Source organism: Diadema antillarum, unplaced genomic scaffold (genome assembly GCF_040938485.1).
Source record: "Diadema antillarum isolate AM-2024a unplaced genomic scaffold, OU_Dant_1.0 seq00000843_RagTag, whole genome shotgun sequence".
In the NCBI taxonomy this organism is placed as follows: Eukaryota; Metazoa; Echinodermata; class Echinoidea; order Diadematoida; family Diadematidae; genus Diadema; species Diadema antillarum.
Window position 1 is genome coordinate 251,266 of NW_027271718.1, and position 16,679 is coordinate 267,944.

Genomic DNA, 16,679 nt, shown 5'->3' on the forward strand with positions numbered 1-16,679 from the left:
TTTATCGGCATCTTCCGTTCTCATGGTGGGTATGATAGGAATAGGCTATTGGTCACAGGCCATTATCCACTGAGATTCATCTATTGTAGGTCAACCTCCGCCCGATTCCTTGCAGTTATATTATATACTAAAATTCTTTATAAGTAAAAGAATAATATGACATTAGATAGAGACACAAGATACAAACCAATTCCCTTTTATAAGAATAGTAACTATCAATATAACCTGCATTGCTTAAGATACTTAAAATGCGAGTAAGCGAGGGTAGCGAACGCTTCCGGGTATTTCTCTTCCACTTTCTTTTTGTTTGCCCTTCTTTCCTTTCTCTTTCCTTTTCTTTTCCTTTCTTTTCCTTTCCTACTTTCGTAAATGTTTTGTTGGGTTTTTTGACCAGCCAATTTGAGGGGACATGTGCCCCCCATGCCCCTTCCCGTAGTTATATGCCAATGCGACTCATGGGCAATATGAACTAGAAGGGCCGTCGAAGGCGGCAAACCCACGCCTCTACAATGCCAGAGCCCTGTTGTTATGAAGGAAATTTATCTTGATTCTTTTTCTTACGAGTTACATTGAATTTTGCTTTAACTTATAGATGTAATGTAGTATCCCAGGAAGTCACTGGGTTAAACATAGTTGGAGTTGTTGAATGCAACTGATTGACAAATCTCCCTTCTCAACATGTATAAACACCGATTACTCAGTGTGTTTTGAGTAAGCCATAATATAAAAAAAAAAACATCATGGGCTTTACATACTCGGATGGGAATCGAACAAACGACCTCCTGATTACTAGACAGGCGTCATATCCACTTAGACTACCGAGCTTTCGCCCGATAGCCAGTGTTGGTCCGAATCCCTTAATAGCAGCGAGTACTGCATATTTTTATTCAAATTAATAACACGACGCAAGGATCATTAATTTAAAAAAGAGCCAAATTAATTCAGACATAGCAGAATAATACAATAAGGCAACAGCTTGCCCAGGTAACCCACAATGCGTGTTTTTTTGCCTGTACCTTTCTTGCGGAGGCCACGTCCGCCACGTTTTTTTCTGAAAACGGAGGGAGTGGCAACCGCCGGAAGGGAGTACGTCAACGCACGTCGGCCGTACGGTTGCGCTAGGTGTAAGTACGTGGCCCGCACGCTGTTTACGTGCAAAAACGTGGGCAAAATTTGAGATCCGTACGTGGGGAGTACCGATTCCGTACGGATTTTGGAACACGCAGACACGTCTTGGCACTTTTAGTGCATGAGGATCTTTCGCTTCGATTGATCGAGCTGAGTGAGGCGCGTGCTCTCTACGGTCAACTCACTGACACCGGGCGTCTTTTATATTTTTTCGTAAAAGACGCACGGTGTCAATTCGTTGTGCGCTCGTTGGCTGTAGAGAGCACGCGCATCATCCATACGGGGAGTGAATCCGTGGCCCAAACACAGCCCGGACGCAGCAGAAGTTTCTCATGCAGTAGCCTAAAATTGCTACGTTGTGTCTGTGGGCTCCCAAATCCGTATGCTTTTGCCAACGGACGTTGAACGAGTGTGTGTGTGTGTGTGTGTGTGTGTGTCAACGGCGTAAATCCTTGCTGAGGAGTGGGGGGGGGGGGGGGGGGGATGATCGGCGATAGTCACCATCACCACGATTACAAGCCCATAACCGGACGGGTGCAGCCAGTGACGTACCGTGGCGGGTTGGTCAAGACCGGGGGAAGGGGGGGGGGGGGGGACACCTCGTGGAAAAGTAATTTTGAGGGTGTGTATGCATGCTTGTGCGTGCGTGCGTGTGTATGTGTGTGTGCGCGTATGTGCGTGTGCTGTCAGTCTGGAAACTGTAATGGGGACTGCAATACATAACGGAATGTGATACATTCCACTGCGCAGTCATTTTTTTCCTTATGGATTATAGAATGACGGAATAACAATTAAAATGAATGCAAGCGAGCGGAGCGAGCGAGCTTGAAAATTTTGACATTTTACAGTCCCCAAACTGCCGTTTGTAGCTATATTTTTTTCGCTTTGGAAATTAAGTGGGCGCACCGGACGCAACTGCTGGCAATTACTGGCAACGACATCAGGAGAATGACATAACGATTATATTATGCGAGCGAGCGAAGCGAGCGAGCTTGAAAATTTTAACATTTTACAGTCCAAAAACTGCCGGTTGTAGCTATGTTTTTTCGCTTTGGAAATTAAGGGGGCGCAACGGGCGCAACTGCTGGCAATTACTGGCAGCAACATCGGGAGAATGGCATCACGATTAATGCGAGCGAGCATGAAAATTTTGACATTTTACTGTCCCAAAACTGCCGGTTGTAGCTATATTTTTTCGCTTTGGAAATTAAGGGGGGGGGGGGGCACCGGGTGCAACTGCTGGCAATTACTGGCAGCAACATTAGGAGAATAGCATAAAGATTATAATATGCGAGCGAGCGCAGCGAGTGAGCCTGCAGATTTTGACATTTTACAGTCCCAAAACTGCCGTTTGTGTAGCTGTATTTTTTCACTTTGGAAATTAAGGGGGGGGGGGGGGCGCACCGGGCGCAACTGCTGGCAATTACTGGTGCCAACATCAGCAGAATGGCATAGCGATTAAATGCGAGTGAGCTTGAAAATTTTGATATTTTACAATCCCAAAACTGCCGTTTGTAGCTATACTTTTTTGGCTTTGGAAATTAAGGGGGGGGGGTGCAACGGGCGCAACTGCTGTCAATAACTGGCAGTGACATCAGGAGAATAGCATAACAACTAAATGTGAGCGAGCGGAGCGAGTGAACTTGAAAATTTTGACATTTTTCAGTCTCAAAACTGCCGTTTGTAGCTATACTTTATAATAAGGGGGGCGCACCGGGCGCAACTGCTGGCAATTACTGGCAGCAACATCAGGAGAATGGCATAGCGATTAAATGCGATCGAGCGGACCGAGTGAGCTTGAAAATGTTGACATTTTGCAGTCCAAAAACTGCCTTTTGTAGCTATATTTTTACGCTTTGGAAATTGAAAGGGGGGGGGGGGCGGATCCGCCACTGGTAGTCAATGGTGTCGGTTTATGTTCATGATTTGGGGAGGTATAACCAGCGAGGGGACGTCGAAGTGACCAAATGGGGGAAGGATATCCAAAATCTGCACTTTAGAACATCCTCTAATATTATTGTTTGTGTTTGTGTGTGTGTGTTTTATATACATGAAAAAGTTAGGAAATACCCCAGGTCAAGTCTTATTATTGGCAATGTAAGGTATTTTGATATAGACTAGTATGTAAAGCAACACTGCAAAATTATTAATGATCTAGCTTCACATTGCGCAACGTTACAGCGACTCTTTTTGCCGTTCGGATGTTCTGAGTATACACTGCGCACATCCTGCTTATATTCAGAATGCCAACCAGGAATCATGCTGAATCGCAATATTTTGTCGGCTTCGGACTTTTTGCACAATGTTTCACGTTATATACCTCTTTAATTATGGTTAAAAGAAATCTTAGAAAAATATCTTATTTCTTGATCCCCCTTTCATGTCGATTTCAAAAGCAGTTTAGTAACCCTTGAATTACCATTTTGGTAAGTTTTTTATTCTTTTTTTACGAGCGGATGCGGGGGGGGGGGGGGAAGCTTGGCGCCCCCCCCCCCCACACACACACTCACACTTAACAGGGATCGAATGTACCACTGTTTTGCATGAAATATAAAGTATGAGGGAAGTGGCAGCAAAAATATGAAGACTTTTTGTTTTGTTTTTTTTTTTCTTTTGCTTGTCAGCCGACTTTTGGCGGAAAATCAGACCTTGAAAGAACGAGGAATTTTTGTTATTGTTTCTCTTATCTTTTGATTTTCTTTCTTCTTGACTGACAGGTGATTTTGACCCCCCCCCCTTTAAAAACGTAGCATAGCCCTGAATAATGCCCAAATATATTCAATGAAATGGTAATATGGATCTCCATTTCTTTGTATGTAATAACGTACCGGTATTATCTTCCTGTAGGTATTGTATTTTTCTATTTTCTTGATTTAAGTCAATAAAGCAATCATTCCAGAGGCATCGTTCTGTAATGATGGTGGGTGGGGGAGGGACTTGGAGTTGGATTATCTGTGCGAGGGAGCGGAGCGACCGAATGGGGGAGGGTGTGCAATTTTATGGGAGGGGGGTACCCCCCTCTCAGACGAGGAAGATTGTGCATTTTCAGACCTGAAATTAAGCGATCTGGTGCACACTTTCGGTGAAATTTTGGATTTACATGTTTACAATGTATAGGCCTATACTATTTGACGTTGTCAACGTCTTGGTCATACCTTATGTCGATATTACTGTCTTTGCGAGCGAGCGAAGCGAGCGAGCGCTTGAGAAAATTATGTATACATTATCCTACAAGACTATTCAGCTCTGTTACCTGTCTGGAGGCGGGCGTACGAACGTCATGCAATATGCCAAAATTGACGCAATCACATTTCTGCTTCCTCCATTTTTTCCCTCAAATTTCAGGGGGGAGGGGAATGATTGTACAGGCCATCCCCCCTCCTCCATTTCAGGGGGGGGGGGGGAATATATCCCCCCATCCCCCCGGGATTTACGCCCATGGTGTGTGTGTGTGGGGGGGGGGGGGCAATGCACTGTGCAATGTGCGTCCCTCAAGAACATACATGCATCCCCCAGTAATATTGGAGGTGTTCAAAAAGGGGCATTAAATGCAAATAATTTGATATTAAATGATTTTAGACATTAAGTGTAAAATCTTAGTCGATACCTAGTTGAATCATTACAAAAAATCTTTCATTGCAACAACTTCCCATTTTCGTCTTGCACAGATGCACTGCATTTGCGAATAAAATATTCTCACACCAGGCACTACAGAACAGAACTAACTTAGGTCCGCTGATACTGACACGTCATGACAGGGCTGTTAGGAGTGTCGATCGTGGAAAAATTAGGAACTTTTAGTTTTGTGCGCCTCCGCCCAAAAAAAAAAGGAAGAAAAGAAAAAAACCCGGATATGAATGGGTCTAATAATTATATTATCAAAACTCATTCAAATTATTGCATATCATTTTATCTTCAAAATTTGTGGTCAAATCATGAGACAGAGTACTAGTAGCTTAACCTTGGAGGAATAAAAATTATTCACTTTCCGGAAATGGAAGTGGCAGCTAAAGGCTTTTGTTTTTATATTAGTGTTAATAGTCTGGATTCCCCCCCCCCCCCACACACACACACAATATAGCTTAAATTAACTTCAATTATTAAGAACAAAAAATCACAATTTGAGGCACTGCATTGTGTAGCGTTTTTTCTCACTTTATTTTGGGAAAATAAGGAAGTTGATAATCTGGCAAAAAGCCGAAAGGTTCAGCTCCCCTCCCCTCCGCCGGCGAAATTGTGCTCGTATAACCAATGTTACTACTAATAATAAATGTATGAAGCATCAGTATAGTTAAGACTTAAGACCCCAATTTCATGAATTACTTTTACAAAAGATAATGGAGAGGGGAAGACCGGATAGATCGCCGTTTTTGGTGTAACGCCTGCCATACATGTGGAAAAGGGCGCAAAACAGCATTGGATAAGTAACCGACGCATTTTGTGTATAAACAAATGGGAGAACCTGACCCAGACCACACCCGTGTAGCCAGGGGGACGATGGGTGTGGTCGCCCCCAAAACGCAAAAAAAAAAAAAAGGAAAAGAAAGAACATGAAGAAAAAAAAGGAGTAAAAAAGACAAAAAGGTGAGGAAAAGAAAGAAGAGAAGAAGTAGAAACGTCGATGCTTCGATAATGCACAAAGCGCGTCACAGAATCGGTATAGCATGCATTGCACACACATTATGCATCATACACAATTTACGGTACCGCGTACGGTATAATACCGGTAAACGGTGAACATTATGCGCAATGTATCTTCGCGATTCGGCCAGAAAGCAAAGCAGGGAAGAGAGAAAGAGAGAGAAAGAAAATGAACGCAAAAGAAAGGAAAGGCGGAATTCAAAACGGAAATAAAAGCGGTAAAGACAGCTTTTGTTTCATTTTTTAACATCTAAACATTGTTGAAGAGGGGTGTTGAACAGCTCAAACACCTCCCTTTTGCCCAAGGGAGGTGTTTGAACACCTCAAACACCCCCATTTTGGCAAAGGGGGGTGTTTGAACACCCAAAACACCCCCCTCGCTACGCCCTTGTTGCTGACAGTATATAATTTGCCGTTTCACACCGTCATTTCATAATCCATGTAAGGAAAACTTACAATGTTGCTCAATGACTGCGTTGTTGAATGTATCACATTCCGTAATGTATTGTAGTCCCATTATTGCGCACGCACACACGCACAAGCATACACACCGTCAAAATTACTTTTCCACAAGGTGCCCACCCGCAATGTTTCGACCCACCGTACGCCACTTTACATATATATATATATATATATATATATATATATATATACACACACACACACACACACACACACACACACACACATATATATATATATACATTCATATATATATATATATATATATATATATATATATATATATAGATGTGTGTGTGTTTGTGTGTATGTGTATATTGTGTAACATATGTATGGTCTATCGTGAGCCCCCTGCAATATTTGCCCCCCCCCCCCCCAATCCAAAACTGCTTCCGGCGCGCCTGATGATGAGAATAATAATGACAATATTATTTGAAATAATCTTGCATTCGCAAAGGGAAAATGTCGTAACAGTTCCGGATTTGCTCATTTATGATCTCTGTATTAGTCACTAGTTTCATGCGAAAAACTAAAAAGACAAAAGGAGGGGAATTTCTCGAATCAAACTGAGGGCCACGCCATGTGATTTAGGATCCCAAGAGACGTTTTCCATGTCATTCACCTACCTTTTTCGAGTGTCGATAAAATCCGGCACTATTCCATTCAGAGCACTGTAATATTTTGTCACCGGCATGATTTACGACTCTCTGAATTGTATCGGAACTTTAGATTGGGCAAATTGGTTTGGAGCTTCATCAGACATTTACAGCGAATTGTCGTGGTCTCCGTTCCCTTCAAGATGGATCGAGTGAAATCATGTACTTAACATCAAAAAGCCACAAATTTGTCAAAACACCCTTGGTCCATAAATCAACGAAGGTTCCCTATTGTTGGATATCCATTGTACTTTATTATATTATGTTAGGTGTATTTTGTGGGGATTCCTGCTCTTCCCTATATAAAGGAAGAACCGGAAAACATCAGGTGTGATATGAAAAATGATAAACTGACTCATCATTAATTTTATCAACGCTTACAACAACATCTGTATAATAGAGTGACGCCTGGAACGAAGATCTTTGGGTCATTGTATTCAAGAATGGGTGTCTGACAACTCGATCGAGGAATAAGCGGGTGGAAACATTCTTTTCACATCCACTGATTTATAAGACGAATGACGAAATCATTACATTTGCGTTTTCTACCTCACGTACCCCCGTGTCTAAAAAAACAAAGTTTTTCAAATCGTTCTTCGGAATCTCGGAGCCTGGTGATATTGTAGTGGTTGTAAGGAGTGGGTGGATCACACTTTAGCTAGAAATATACGGGATGACATCAGATTCGGATGTATCTTCTGATTGAAGTGAATCATCTATACGCGTTTTTTGTTGACAGCGGTATACCATAGCACATAGGTGTGTCCTTGCATGGTTTTTAGCTGTAATATCAAAACGTGAGAGTATATACGTGCCTGATGTGTAAAACAGCTCATCAGAAAATGCTAGTTTTAAATGAACTTCAGTGACACAATTGAATCAGAATCAGAATCAGTGATTCTAAATGAATTAATCAGGGTAACTTTTCAGAGTGTTTTAATCTAATATCTTTGTATGTTGTACAAAATAAACATACTAAAATACCGCGTTAAGTAGAATAATGTCTTTACAGCATCCCTATTTTTTAAACACCTGTAACTTCATCTCATCGAATTGTCTTATGGAAGTTCTCTTTATAGGCTCCTTTTCACGGAATAGTATGAGGCTAAAAGTAGCTACATGGCTAAGTCGTAGCATTCGCAAAAGTGTAATCGTCTCAATAGCTTTAAAGTGAAACTCCAGGGTTCACTTGCAAATAAGTTCATAGGGTATAATAAAGTCATACAATGTATAGGAGAGTCAAAGATTCTAGAGATTGGACGAACAGTAAAAAAAAGAGAATAGAATATCAAGATTTCATGTTATCTAGTAATGATGTCAGTTACAATTGCAATTGTGCAAATTAGACGATTTGATCTCCTCGCGATTATCTCATCTAACATGCGTTTGTGAATGTGACTGCTATCTCATGAAAACGTGAGAAGCTCTGAAGTTTCATAAACATTTTTTTCTTATACTTGTCCAAATGTATTCTACTTTTCTTCCTTCCCTTGCTTGTTTAACATAACTACCGGAAGTCCATATAAAGATTTATGGGTCAGGGTGTACTCCTATATTAGATAAACATCAGGACTGAAACAAAATATGGTCCTCGCGGTATTTGGAGATACAATCGAAGATAGATGACTGGAGTTACCACATACATCTTTATGTGCCAAACCATACTTGCTAATTTACGCCGTATATTTCAGAGCTCCTTCCTCCTCATTGTAAATTCAGGACAACAGCAATTATCATTGACTTCAGTTTGTTAGTAAAGAAAAAACAGAGCTAGGGGAAGGGGAAGGAGTTTGATTGCCGGATGTGGCAAGGGTAATATTTTAAAAACATCGAGACAAAAGGACATTAAGCGGGACCTAAATACTCTCTTCTTTCCCCCCTCTGAACCTTCTATTGTATTATTGCTTCCTTAGAAGCCACAAAATGTTTGTTATTATCACCGAACTAGTTGAAAGACGGCATTGGAAATCTTTTTTCCCCGCCAGCATTGTAGTTCCGTATGCATCACCTTATATGCTATAGGCAGTACGGGTAAATGGTGGAGTAACAAAAGATGGCACAATATGGTAAATAGGTGGAATCTATACAAAATGTGCGTGTGTTGGAAAGAATTTGAATAACTATAGAATTCCGGCCTCTTCTCTGTTACATTATCTATACTAGCGAGACATGATTAAGAAGGAGATAATGTAGCCAGGAGGATTAGGGCAGTTTACTTTGATACCATAGGATACATATTTACACACACACATACACGCACACACACACACACACGGACACACACACACACACGCACACACACACACACACACACACATATATATATACAAATATATATACACAGCAAAAAAAAGAAAGAATGTAAACACTTTTTCAGAGTTATTATTTCTCATTGAATATTTGGCTAAAAGTTAATGTATCATATAACATATGAAAGGTAATTTAATTGGCCGTCAACCTGGTAGGTCAATTAAAAGGTAAACATTACGCATGAGTGAACACCTTTGTTTTTCTCTCCAAAAGCACAAAAGTAAAAATTGCTAAAATGAACAAGATGTCATTCATGCGTAGGTCCTCTTCCATGTAACAATAAGAACAAAAGACAAAATTAACACAATAAAAAAAATGAATTAAGTTGCAGCAATAAATCTAAGATCTCTATAATATCTTTGAAGCCCAAAAGATCAATAAAGGCTAAAATAAATGAGGAAAATGAAGAATCTTCTGTTAAATCGAAATTCAAATGAAATGATAAAAGAAGCAATATAAACAAAAATGGTAGGAATTTCAAATGATTTCTCAAATTAAGAAAATTGTAAATGGTATTTAGGTCTTAAATCTGTCTCATGAATTCTTAAATTACTAACTTAAAAGAATGAAATACATAATATTCTCTTCATTTAATCATCTTTATGCTCTTACTCCCTATGTCATTTGAAGTTTGAGTTGACAGAAATTCTTATTTCCCCCCTTTAGTTTCCCACGTTGATTTTGTTTGAGGTTAAAAAGAGATAACGAGAACGAAAACTTCTTTTTTTTTCTACTTCATTACTGTCTCATTGTGTTAAACTGGTCTTATGTTATCATTTATATCTTGAAGGGCATTTCCAATTGAAAGGCAACATGTCAATTTTTGCAACTTTTACTTTTGTGCCTTGGGGGACAAAAACGAATGTGTTCACTCATGCGTAAAATTTTCGTTTGTTTTGACCCACTTGGTTGATAGCAAATTAAATTACCTTCAATATGGTGTATAATACATTGATTTTCAGCAAAATCTTCTATGAAAAATATGAACTCGAAAAAGTGTTTACTTTCTTTTTTTGCTGAGTGTATATACAGTATATACATAAATAGGCATACAAATCACTGGTTTTAAGTTATTCGATTTTTCACATTCATTTAATAGATTTTAGGTGACGATGTTATTTCATACCTCTCGAGCATCCAATATTCTATTGTACGCAAACTCTTATCAAAATTATTCAAAATCAAATGTTAATAAAACACATTTGAGTAGCTATTGCACCAAATGATTTCAGTTTTGATAGAAGATCATTAATCATCCGTCTAAAACTTGCCTGTTTGTTTGCTGTTTTTCTTTTCTCAAAGATTAATATGCTACGAGTAAAGTATTGCCTTTAGAAAATATTTCATGGTATAAAGGGTTTAAGATACATTTTAAGGATACATATGCAATCATAATGGTAAAGTAAAATAATTAATTACAATGCACACACAAAATATTGTTGTAAGTGATTATATAAATAATTATAATGACATTTATATTGTAATATCGGATGTATACGTATAACTCTAAGGTGGGGGGGGGGGGTGTGCAGACATTTGGCTTTTTGTCCGCTATGACTTGTATTATATACAATAAGCCTTCTTATATCATAATATGAAATCAAGATCATATAACGTGTAGATCGAGTTCCTCTGTTGAAATTAGATGGGAATAGTCCATGATGACCCATTGTTTTGTTTTAAAGCGTTATCAATGCTGTCAGTGTTCTAAAATTGTAATGATGATGTTGATGGTTGTGATGAAAAGTTATGTCCAAGTGGGCATCCTAACAAAACTCTCCGTGTCATTAATTAAGCCGTCTTACCTTCCTTTTTTTTTAAAGAAACCTTTTTGAAATTATATCGTTTGATCGCTCTGCAAACATTCGCATGCAGTGTAGCAAGATCAGTTCCAATGCTGTTCTATCTGCAAATGATACGGGTGCACGTCACGAGACCAACACCCACGAGTCACACAGCCCACGAGTCATACTGCTCACGAGTAATACAGCCCATGAGTTATACAGCTCACGAGTCATACAGCCCATGAGTTCGACACTAAGCTAACAAGGCCCACGAGACCGACACATTAAGCCCCGTGTTGTGTCTGTCGAACTCGTGGGCTGTTTTTACCTATATATATTGTCGAACTCATGGGCTTTATTTGCGTATAGAGTCGAACTCATGGGCTGAATGACTCGTGAGCTGTATGACTCATGGACCTGTTTTCAATTTCGAACTCGTGGGCTGTATGACTCGTGGGTGTCGGTCATGTGGGATGACCCTAATGATACGACCTGCATAAATTATCTATTAATCAATATTGACATCGGGTTTTTTGACCAGCATTTTACACGCATTTTCATTTAAACTTAGAATGAAAAAAGTTATTCAACGTCAATGTGTTATATGTCATGTTAACTTTGGAAAAAAAAAATCATTCATGCGCTGTAATGTTAATATCTTGAGCATAACCTCAGTCTATAATTGGTGACCAGATTATCTTTATTGATGCATAAATAAAATTGTTGCATTCTATGCATGAGATCGGCAATCAAGAAGTTACCACGTTTCGATTATAATGAATGACTGCGTAATTCTGTGCTTTATTGTTGATGAATTTTCTTTCCTGTTTTCGGCTTTGTTTTATCATATTTTCCACCAGGGGAAAACCAGGTCAACGTGTTTTGTAATCAAAATCTGTCTGCCACCGAACTGACTGAACTAACTATGATAATGAATCTTGATCAGTTCCGATTTCCAGCCAATCGTGTTTATTTTGTATCAGTTTGATGTTTGCCCAGCGATATCCATTCGCGTGAATTCTTGTGAAATTATCAACCGCTTAGCCACTTTTTCCTCGCTGCCCTTATTTTTCAATCTAAAAACCTACTTCATTTTTATTTCTGTTCCTGTGTGTGTGTCTCTCTCTCTTTCTCTCTTTATTTATCTCTCTCTTTTTTGTCAGTATAGTTTCGCCTGTTTACATTTTTGATTAGGATGACAAGTTAAACCATCTATTGTTGATATACTTGTACATTAAAAATAACCAAGGTTGGGTATTTTGAGGTTTCATTGTTTGCGGGACTTTATTCTTTCCTCCGCCCAGTAACCCAACGCTAAGGGGAATATGTCGGCAAATATACATTAATCGCAAAGAATAGAGACCTTGAAAATGGAGTGAGGGGGGGGGGTGGGGGAGTGGCAAACGAGAAAAGCAACGAACTCTCAGAAAACGAGGCAACAAGAGAAAAAAGTTTTAATCCGAGATACAGGTTGGTGACGCACGTTTTGTTGTTCATCGTTATTTTCTCCTCCTCTCTTTCTATATACCTCTTATAGGTATGGGTTATTCGAGTCAATATAAGGGCCTCCTTGGCCTTTGGATAAAATGGCACAACTTGGCTAGGGATGCACATTCTTGCCTTCTCCCTCTCACTCTTTCTCATGTCATTTTTGCTCACTAGGTATTTTGTCGTTCCTTTCCGTAAATTGGATGAAAATGTGTTGTCTATAACAAATATTCATTCCTATATGAAACTCTTGCGTCCTGGTGCTTTGCGTTCTGCTGAAAAGACCTCCTTTACAAAAACTATAACCTATACTCTGGTATAATTGTTTTGTATGCATGACTGTAATTATGTGTCATGACTCCTATAACATGTTTCATCAAAAGTAGTCTTGAGTTCTCATTTTTTTACAACAACAAAGGTAAATTAAAAAAATGAAAAAAAAAATGATGTTGTTCTTCTCATGAAATTCAAGTGGGGAGAGAGTAGGTGGATTGAGGAAGTATTGACCATTGACCTAACCACGAGTACCACCCTTGACTCCCGCCCCACCCCACCCCCCCCCCACACACACACACACGCACACTAAAAATCATGTTTAACAATTTATATCAGTTTATATATATATATATATATATATATATATATATGATATATATATATGTCAGGGCTCGACACTAACGGTGGCAGGGTGGCCCGGGGCCACCAAAATTGAAAGTCGGGCCACCAAATTTCAAAAAAGGGCAAATTTGGTGGCCCGCCTCGGGCCACCAAATTTTTTTGAAAAGTACGTCAATTAATTCGTAACTTTTTGCGCCGGAAATTAGCAGTTATATTTGTTAAAAGGATGGATAAAAAGGACTAAATGAGTGCCTGAGAGTGCGAGTTTGTTGAGATTTATTTATGAGTAGATGTATATGTCCAACTTCCAATTCTTACTATGACTGGATAAAACTTAGATATTTGACTCATTAAAAAAAAACAGGACTTTTGTTTGTTTGTTTTTTTCGGGGCCACCAAATTTTTCTCTCGGGCCACCAAAAATTTGAAATTGAGGATTTTGGTGGCCCCATCGGGCCACCAAACAAAAAAGTTAGTGTCGAGCCCTGCATATGTAATAGATTTACAGCTTTTTGTCTATCATAATAACATTGTATAAACAAAAATATTATAACATAAAACACTCTAGCATTTCAGTGTGTAAAGACATTCTAAATATGACTTTGACTTCGGATGGTCCCTCTCTTCATGTGTTTCTCCAGAGTTTATGTAAAGATTTATATTGTGATAAATCGATTCATGATCTTGAAAGGTCTTATTTGAAGAGTCTCTACACAGCTTGGCCCCCAATTCAAAATCTTGCTTGTTAACTCATATTAACAAGCCCAGACTTTCTTCCAATAATTTATAAAGAGCCATGATGTTTAAATCTGTCTAACAATATAGTTTGGAACTTACTTTCTGGCATCACGTGATTTTCTCATATGATGACCAAAGAAATACTCTATAGAGAGTCCTCAAGTCATATTAAAGTGTTATAATGATCAAGGATTTATATATATATATATATATATATATATATATATATATATATATATATATAAAACCGTCTGGTTGAGGTAAGTGTATGACTATAATATCAATGACATAAGTGTAATTTGTATATGATTACACGTCTATGTTTTATCATAACGATGTGCTACAAACCAGGTGATCAAAGTGAAACAAGTGAGCAAGAACAAAATTAGAGCAAAGCAAAGGCCCCCATTTCTCTGTCACACTTTGTATACAAACTATACTTTATTTCCACGATAATGTCGCAGCAGATACTATGCTTTTTACATATAATCATAACGTGTGAGTGCTTGCCAGCGCTGAACACCACATTCGCGTGACCTGAGCCACAAACACAAAATATTCCGACTTCAATACCCTTGTTTACTCTACAGTCATTTTACTCGAGTATTACAACGAGCAAATTTTCTCAACATTTGATCTACTCGTTTATATACTTTATTTCCTTTAATCAAGATCACCTTAGTTTCGTTTATCCGAATTTGGCATGCATGGGTCCAGATGAAGCACCGGAAGTCCATCATCATCTGCTATCTCGGCGGAGAAATTCTATGAAGTTGCTTTAAAGACCATGAATAATAAGAAGATATGTTTTCAAGGTCAAATTAAAAGTTTACAACACTTAAAAACGATGTTATGCATCTGAAAAAGGAACACGCCAGACTGAGTGCAATCATGTTTCATGCTGATCAAATCAAGATTAAAGGGGCGGTATAGTAACTGGTTGAGATGGTGATTCAGCTTTTAGATTTTTGCCAGATAATTACAAAAACACTCATAATGAAAGATGAAAGAGCATCCAAATCTCAGGGGAATTCAGAGTTCATTTGATAAGATATGGTTTTGAAATGGCTGAGATATCCAAAAACACAGTAAAACAAAGCGATCCGTAAGGTGGGTCCTACCTTTTATTATAACTGTTTTGTTTTGGATATCTCAGCCATTTCAAAACCAATTTTCATCAAATAAACTTTGAATTCCTCTTAGAATTACAGCATGCTCTTTCATATTTCATTAGAGGTTTCTCATTATCTCACAAAAAAAAGTTGGAAACCTGACGTCTGCCATCTTAATTAAAACTATGTCATCCCTTTAGTGTGGTATATACTCGGGGAAAAAAATCATACACATTTTGGTCTATCGTATACCATTGATTCACATCATTCCGCTCTCAACCCCCCCCCCCCCCCCCCCCAAAAAAAAATCCCCATTTACATTCGAGTTCCGCCTGTAACAATATTCTGGTGGCTGTGTGTATGTGGCGTATATTACGGCGTAGGCCCCTATCCGCCTAAACACCGGCGAGAATCAGCGCCTGCTGTAACTTCGACGGTATAAGGCCGATGTTCGGTCAACCGATCACTCCAGAAAAAAAAAATGAGCGGTTTTCCACCATCATCTTATCTGAATACGAAAGATCTGTGAATACGCTTTGTTGCGGGAGGTTTACCTTTATGACACGCTTGGCGAGAATTCAACCTAATCCGACAACTAGCCGGGATGAAGAGAGAGAGAGAGAGAGAGAGAGAGAGAGAGAGAGAGAGAGGGAGAGAGGGAGAGAGAGAGAGAGGGGGGGGGGGGGGGCGGGGACAAAGAAAGGGAATTAGAAGTATCTTTTACAGCATTCTTGTATGGAAAAAAAGACATGAGTTTGCACGTTATGCATCGCAACATGTTGTGGACTAATACTAACATACGTGATTGTCAGACAATTCCATTACAAGATGCATATCATGACTTTCTGTGTCTATTCATCCACTTTCCTCCAACATTACGTTTTACACCAGTAAATCTTGCGTTTACAATAATTATGATTGATCTCTCCGTTCACCAAAATCATCAGCGAAGAATGGAGATACATTATCAAAAGGGATTAAATAAGGGGGGGGGGGTGATATTAAGTAACAGCAGCTGAAAGTCACCTTAAGGCTGCAGGGGGCATTGTTGAAGACAGGTGCACAAAACTGGTTCATAATTATTAGCAACGTATGTACATATTACATAATATGATATTGCAAACATAACATGATATGACTGGAATAAATAATATCATATTATCTAACACAATAAGATATGAAGTATATAAATTTCTATATAGTCCACATAAACAATCATTGAAGAGTTTAGAGCTAACCTATAGTTTTCTGATTTTTGTATATTTTTTGTTCTGTTTTTTTTTCCATGTCAGGAGTAAGACTTTTGTCGAACTGTTCATTTTCTGTGGTCTAAACTTATATTATGTGCATACAATGATGTAAACTAGTATACATAATAGTCATACATAGTATACACATATAACAGTATGTTATGTATTCAACTACATACTATTGTATATAGAAATCGATTATGTGTTTTTGTGTGTGTGTGCGTGTGTGTGTGCGGTTGGTTTTTTTTTTTTTTAGAGAGAGAGCAATCATGAATCATGAATCAATCATGAAGTGAAGTCTTCAAAACAAAAACTGCAATAAAAGACACATCACATTATATCAGAACATATCCCACAGACCCACATCATCGTGTGCAATAATGATGATATAAAGCGAGGAGAGAACAGGAAAGTAAGTAGGAGTTGTGCGCAAGCGTAATGAGTTGTTCATCAGCCAATCGGAAACTTCTCACCGATACTCAGAAAAAAGCA